The sequence below is a fragment of the Rhinopithecus bieti genome, unplaced genomic scaffold (genome assembly GCF_001698545.2).
Source record: "Rhinopithecus bieti isolate Rb0 unplaced genomic scaffold, ASM169854v2 scaffold_28016, whole genome shotgun sequence".
Classification (NCBI taxonomy): Eukaryota; Metazoa; Chordata; class Mammalia; order Primates; family Cercopithecidae; genus Rhinopithecus; species Rhinopithecus bieti.
The window spans coordinates 4,420,616-4,426,900 of record NW_016813202.1 but is presented as its reverse complement, the minus strand read 5'-3'; the positions used below and the strand labels follow the sequence as shown (position 1 = coordinate 4,426,900).

Below are 6,285 nucleotides of genomic sequence, written 5' to 3'. Positions count from 1 at the left end.
CCCCCCCACTGCCCCCTGCCCCCTGCCCTTCTTCACCTTTGCATTCTTCCACAGGTCAGCTGAGACCTGGCCCAGCCCCTCTGATGGCTGATGGCTGCCCAGTTTGCAGGCACTACAGCCTCATATCACAGTAACCAGTGGAAGGAAAGAGCTGTTTCCTTCCTTGCCTCTTTAAGACCAGGGAAACTTTCCCAGAAGCCTCCCAGTAGCCCACCCTCACATTTTATTGGCTAGAACAGGGTGCACATGCTCACCCTGAGCCAGTCACTGGCAAGGACAGCAGCCCCACCCTCACTTGCATGGCCAATGAGATAAACCTCCTGAGACAAGTGTGGGTTGGCAGTCTACTGTACAAAATCCACTTTCTGCTAGGCAAATAAAAGCTGAGGGGATGATTACTGAGTAGGCCACAGGGACGAAGGGGATTTTTTTCTTTCTATCAGAAATGGTTCTGTAATATTTGAAAATTTTACAAGATTATATCCATGTGCTTTTAAGATAGACTATTATAAAATATTCTAACACATAGAAAAAACACTGAATAGAAAATATATCTTGAAATTGTGGGGTTTTTTTCCTTCTTTTCCATCTTTTCCAAAACTATGTACTTTTATAAACAGAAAACAATAAGTTTTCAGATGACCTCGAGCTCTGAATATTTTACCACCAAGGAACTCAAATATCCTTCATAAAACTGCGCATGTCATCTTTGGCTCAGAAGAGGCTAGAAGAATCACACCACTAGGTTCTGTCACCTTGTCACCTGTCTGCCTTTAGATGGGCCTGTGTTTTCTGGACGCCTGGATGATTTTCAGTGGTCTGGGAACATTATCTGCCATGGCCTTCAGCAAAGCAGCAAAGTCCACAAATTGGGTCCTGGGGCCCAACCTCTCAGCTTCAGCCTCCATCACTGCTCCCATCTCCATCCTGGTACTCCCACACCTGATGCCTTCCTCTCCCTCTCTCCTCTCCATCCTCACCCAGGCCTGCCTTGGCTCCAGGGGTTCCTCTACGTTTCCTTTCCCCAAAACATCAAACTGCCATTGCCATTCTCTTAGAGCTTGGTTTTCAAGATTTACTTTTAGGGAGTGTGGAAGGCAAATGGTAGCAGAGAAATCGCCTTTGCAAATAATAAATGGAATCCCAAAATATATTTTAAAAAATCAGAGTGATGTTGGTTGAAGTGTTTTCAGGGCCACCCAGGTGACCCCTCCTAATATCAGGGTGAGGGACATCATTGCCTTGCAAAAGCCATCTCTCCGAGACGGCAGGAGGCAGCAATCATCTCAGAGTGCGAAGCATAAAAGGCACCCCAGGTGAATTTCAACACACCCGGCACTAGTTTCAAGTAACTCGTGCTATGGTCGAAAGATGGACCGATGGCTTTGATCCTAGAAAGTGACCCACCATGGAAAAGACCAATACTCCTCAAAGGGGACAGCTGTTTGTCCTCTCCACTACATTTTTAAAGAGCGCTTGATTGCCGCTAGCAGTCTTGATCAACAGAACCTACAGCTTAAGTACCAGGAACAGCTTCAGATGAAAATATCCTAGGAAGGACTATCAACAAAGCAAACCAGAAGCCAGGGACTGCAGGAGAGGGTGGAGATAAGCATGTTCCCAATAACTCCATTTTGCCTCTGATTAGCTTCCACAGCTGCCTGCCCTCCGGCCCTGGCCCGGTTCTCCACAGCCGGCCTTGGGTTTGCTGGTTCACCAAATTGAATCTCTAATTGGTGAACTACATGGAACATATTTGAGTAACCTCCTCGTCCTCCTTGCTCTCCAGTCTCCTCTCTCCTGTCAACAGTAATAAAAGCAATCACTTTTGTTAGGCCTAACACACATCCTTGACTGGTAATCCTACAAACTTGGCAAGGTTAGCATCATTTGCACTGTTTTTCTGACAAGGACTCTGAGTCTCAGGGAGGTTAAAAATTGCCATAGCTGAGCTGGGAGGCTACCCCAGGTCTGTCTGACTTCAAAATCTGCATTTTATTTCTTGCCAAGTCACAAGGCTCTCCATTTAAATATGACTACAGGTCAAGGTCAGCAATGTGGAAGCCCTACCAGCAACTCTCCTTTCCTGGGCCCCTTTCTGGCCACCACCCCGGAGAATGGCATCTCAGAACCTCATTTTCAGTTTACACTCCCTCTCTCTCTCCCCCCGCACCTCAAGTTGTTAGCTCCTCAAGGGCAGGTACACCCCATCTTCTTATTTTTGTATCATCTGGGCTCTCTATGTGGTATATGCTCAGTAAACATGCTGAACTGGATTCAGTGCATCCCAGAAACTTGCCAGCGTACAGCATCTAGCAGCTGTGAGAAATGCAGCTCAGGTCCTCTCCCAGGCATCCTGAGTTAGAATCTGCATTAGCCAAGGGCCCCAGGTGATTCCAGGGCACTGTGATATCCAGCATCCTCCATCTCCTTATACACAGTTTTTTTCATACCAGTGTAGAGGATCAACACTCTCCTTTCTATTCTGAACCATCAAATGGAACCACCCATTGTTTTAAGACTTACAAAAGTTTAAGTGGTCTCTGGGGGAACTTTACCTAAGAAATGACTTTGCGTAAAATGCCAAGGGGTCCTCACTCTCAGTTAATTCAAGTGAAAAGCAGTAGTGCCTTAAAGACTACATTAAAAATTCCCCCTTTAAACATATGCTCACATTTAATACATGTTTATTTAGTGCCCTGAGATACTATTAATCATCAACACCTTGAGATTTAAAATAGAATTACTCATAGTTAAGTACCCCATTAGCATTCAGAAATTTCTAACCTTTGGATAGTGATCACCAACAATTCAGCTCCTTTCCCACACCTATTTACTGAGCATCTATTCTGAACAAGGCCCCATCGGGATGAGATGCTGTGGGGAATATGAAATGTGACAGTCCCTGACCTCACATCTTTGCTACAAATAGAACGAGGATCAGGAACATGCTAATCAGACATTTCTGTAAGCAAATAATGCACCAAGTACCACATCCACTATTTAAATGTGAAACTCAATTAGATGCTTGCTATGATGCAGCCAATTAAACCGTTGGCATAAAGCAGCCAAGAATACTGAGTCACTGGGCTATTTTCAACACCTCGAAATCTGACCTCTCTTGGGAAAGGGTTGCACCGTGCGTGGAATCAGCATGGGACAGTGTCGTGATCACATTGGGAGAACCGACGATTCATGTAAAGAACAAAACACATGCTTGTTTTAAAAATTAAGAAAGAAGACTTAGCCCTTTGGGTTCTTAAGGTTCAAAAGCAAGACTCTGAAAACATGAACATGTAAAGATGGTTATATTAAAAAGTATATGCATGTCTTATTATTTTAATTTGAAGAAATTAACTTTCAGTCTTTAACCTAGTAAGCTGCAGTGTTGAGTGAGCTATAAAGATTACCAAGAGTTAAGAAAGATTGTTAAAAAAAAAATAAGGTGAATTCAACTTAAACATGGCACACGTCAGGTGATATGTGTTATCTTTGACAATTTTCATCATTTGCATTATTAAACAGCCAGAAATTTTTAAAAGGGTCCAAACTGTTCTAAGAGAACCAAATGAGCTTAAAAACAATTGTTGTTTTCTATATAAAGATCAATTCTTCAGTCACCATCCGAACACTCTCTTATCAGACCACTAATTAGTAAAGCCTCACTTGGTTCTTTTTGGCGTGTTTAACTCTTCGGGAGGTAACGTTTTATTAATAACATATTTCCTCTAGAATGTATTTCCTTCTTTCACCTCCACAGGAGCCCCTCTGGGAAGCAGTGAGAATAAAACCGATTCTACATTTACGCACAGTGGGGCAGACCAGCAAATAAATAGAGGCATCGATTTCCAAGAAGCAAACGACTAAAAGCAGCGCATTTACAATTCTTCTAAGCCACACTCCACATCTCTCTGTGAGATGGAAGATAATTACTGAATGTCTTTATGTTGCACACTTTATTTTTAACGAAATCTTTAAGTAGACTGCTGAGAGATACCAATACTTCTACTGGTCCTGGTTTAGCGCTGTAATGAAACACTGAATTTTTGCTTTTGTAAAATAGTGGCGCAGGTCAGGATAACTCTTTTAAACATTACACTATTTATTTAGGGGTTATTTTTGGCAAACTTTTTCCTTTAAGGACATCTTAGTGGCAGAAAGATGGAGCTAGTGTGTGCGTTTGAATGTGAACAGTGCCTCCCAAGGAGGGCAGCTCTGTGTTTAATGCAAGCCATAATTAGTTGGTCAATTCACTGATGGGCACCAAGTTACACTGAGAGACACAGAGGTGCTAGCAGAGATTTCTTGCTGGGAACTACTTTAGAACTAATTACCTGGGAAGTCCAAACAGGAAAAACCTTTCTATTAAGGAAAATAAGGTTTGGGTTCTAAAGGATCAAGGCGGTTTAGCTCGCCTCTGCTGATTAAGTTAATTTAATAAGTGCTCAATGTTTTACCTGTGAGAAAACAGGCTAACTACTTTAATGGAGTTGGGGTGGATGCCAAAGCAACGGGTAAAGACTAAACTCCTCTCCGGGACCCTCCTGAACACCTGTTGAACTCCAGGGCTTCTAACTTTCCGTACGAACGCCTCCCGGATACAACCTCGGGAGGGTTTAGCCTTCATGGACGTGCATGTGTATATTCAAGGTTTCTATCTTGCTTAATCAACAAAACTAGTTACTAATTATTTATGAATCACAGGGCTGAAACAAACTTTCTTACCTTGAGCAATTAAGGAGTGGCAAGCAGAGGAACGGGACTGGTTTTGAATTTAGCCCCGTGGTGCCTGTCCCTTCCCCGGTTACCAACTTGCCCAGCTCTTTAGAAAGGTCAAAGGTGCGTCCCTCCTCGGCTGGGAAAGGGGCACATCTCCCAACAAAACCACACGCAGACATCCAACCTGGGGAGCTCCGGGGTGGGGTTGGGGGCAGCGATGCAAGGAGCCAGGCTGCACCCTCTCTGCGCGCACGGGGGTTGGGTGCACAGACTCCACACCCAATCCGGCCCGGAACCAATTCCGACCCAGGGACTCCGAGAGACCGCGGGCCCAGGGCGCGCATGCCGCACTCTCCAGGGGTCCAGGACGCTTGACGTTTCGGAGGGTCGCGCGATGGGGCTCGAAGAGAACAGCGGGCAATCCCCAAAGCTGTTGCCCTGGGGCACGATCCCTATCCACCCTATCGGACACCCCGAGGACCCCCAAATTCCGAGGCTCGGGTGCCCAATCCTCTGTCTTCTGCGTCGAGACGCGCCCGGAGCCCACCGGCCCAGCGGCTGCTACCTCCTGCAGGACGCGAAGCCCCTAGCGGCCTGACGGTGGTGGGGGGAACCCACCTCTCCGCGCCCCCGCGTCCGGGGTCCCCGGCGCCGCGCAGCCTCGCGCCTGAGCGCCCCTCCGCCCCCGCGCGTTCTCCCCGCTGGCACGCAGGTGACCGAGTCCTGCGACCCCGCGCGCTCGTACTCCCCACCCTGGGTCCCCCGCGCCCCCTAGCGCGGCCCCTTACCTCGGAGCGGGCCGGAGCGGCCCGCGGGCGGGGGACTGGAGCCGGGAGACGCGCTCCGCCGCCGCTGGGAGACCGTGGCGGCGGCGGGCGGGCGAGCTCCTCCCGGGCGGCGGAGGAGAGGCGCTGTCTACTGCTGCGCCGCGCGCCGCCGCCTGCGGCTGCGGGTCTCCGGCTCCGCGGCGCGCTCCTGGCCGCAGCCGCGCGGGTCCCTCGTCCTGCGAGAGCCGGCTGCTCGCGCGGCAAACTCTTCCGGCACGCAGAGCCGGGGGGAGCCGCCTCCGCCTCTGCTCCTCCCCTGCTCCTCCCTCCCCTCCTCCATCCTCCTTCCCCTCCTTCCCTCGCCTGCCTCCGCCTGCGGGGTCTCTCCTGGCCCCGACCCAGCCTGGAACAAGCACCCCGCGCGCGCTGCAGGCAGACGGACCCCTGGACCCCTAGACCCCCGGTTTCCCTGGGCGGTGCAGACACCCGCGAATCCCCCGGCCGCCGCCGCCGCCTCTGCTGGTCTGCAAGGGACGCGCGGCGGGGTCGGGCCTGGGGCGCAGGGTCGGGGTTGGGCGCCGGGGCTGGGGCAGTGAGGGGTTGTGCTTCCAGGTGAGCCGGCCAGGAGGAGAGGCAAGTGGAGTAGAGGCTGCCAGCCGAGGTCCCATTAAAGTTGTCACTCGGGGGGAACAAGGAATCTTCCGCCCCCGCCTAGCGTAGACCCTCGCAGTGCGAGCCGCCACCCTGCTGTCCCGCGCAGGGGGTGAGGGGGGATGAGCACGCGACTATCACCCCCCTC

At 50.0% G+C, this 6,285-nt stretch overlaps 1 protein-coding gene across 1 annotated transcript in view; it reads right to left on the bottom strand.

Annotated features, from left to right (window-relative positions):
* The window catches only part of NPAS2 (neuronal PAS domain protein 2), a 181,032-nt gene extending 175,286 nt beyond the window's left edge, over nt 1–5,746 (bottom strand). Inside the window, exon 1 of the mRNA XM_017847801.1 lies at nt 5,508–5,746. The gene's annotated coding sequence lies outside the window, so the exon portion shown is untranslated. The remainder of the gene's footprint in view (nt 1–5,507) is intronic.
* Between the last annotated feature and the right edge of the window lie 539 nt (nt 5,747–6,285).